Consider the following 1,000-nt stretch of genomic DNA (forward strand, 5'->3'; position numbering starts at 1 on the left):
CAATCTCCCTTCTTCTCCCCTTTGTCCCTTCCTCCCCTCTTTGAATTCAACTGGGCTTTCCTCTTCTGGGGGCATATATCTGTTTATATACTGGTTTCATATTAATATTGAGTATGTTGCATTACTTGCTTTTCCAGTCTTGTGATACTTTACCAAGAAGAATGTGTTCCAACTTCATCAAGGGAAATATAAAAGTGTAAAGTCTTCATCTTTTAATGGTTGAATAGTATTCCAAGGTACAGATGTACCAGTGTATTAATCTATTTCTGTGTTGATGGGTACTTGGGTGTTTTCTGCACATCTTGGCAATTGTGAATTGAGCTGCAATAAACATTCCAATGCAAATGTCCTTATGGTAAAATAATTTTTTTTCTTCTAGGTAGACACCCAGTTTTGAGTTCTTTGAGAATTTCCCATACTTCTTTCCACAGAGGCTGTATTAGCTTGCAATTCCACTAACAGTGTAAAAGTGTTCCTTTCTCTCCATATGCACACTGGCATTAACAACTTTGGGACTTTATAATGTGGGCTCTTCTCACCAGGGCTAGGTGATATCTCAGAGTGGTTTTGAATGCATTTCTCTAATAATTGAGGATGATGAGCATTTTTTCACGTTTTTGTCAGCCACCCATCTGTCTTCTTCAGGGACGGTTCTGTTCAGTTCTCTAATAGCTGAGCTGAGAATCAAATAAAAGACACAATACCTTCACAATAGCTTCAAAGAAAATGAAATACATGGGAATATACCTAGCAAAGTGCATTCAGGATCTCTACAAATTAGAACTCAGTAGCCTTAAGAAAAGAAATAGCAGAAGATGTTAACAAATGGAAGAACATAACATGCTCATGGCTGAGGAGAATCAACATTGTTAAAATGTCCATACAACCCAAGTGATCTATAGACTCAGTCCAATCCCCATTAGAGGACCAATGTCATACTTTGAAGAACTTGAAAAAATAATACTGTGCTTCTTCTGGAACCAGGAAAAAAACTGAATAT

Source organism: Otolemur garnettii, unplaced genomic scaffold, assembly GCF_000181295.1.
Source record: "Otolemur garnettii isolate 467f Iridium unplaced genomic scaffold, OtoGar3 scaffold00001, whole genome shotgun sequence".
NCBI lineage: Eukaryota > Metazoa > Chordata > Mammalia > Primates > Galagidae > Otolemur > Otolemur garnettii.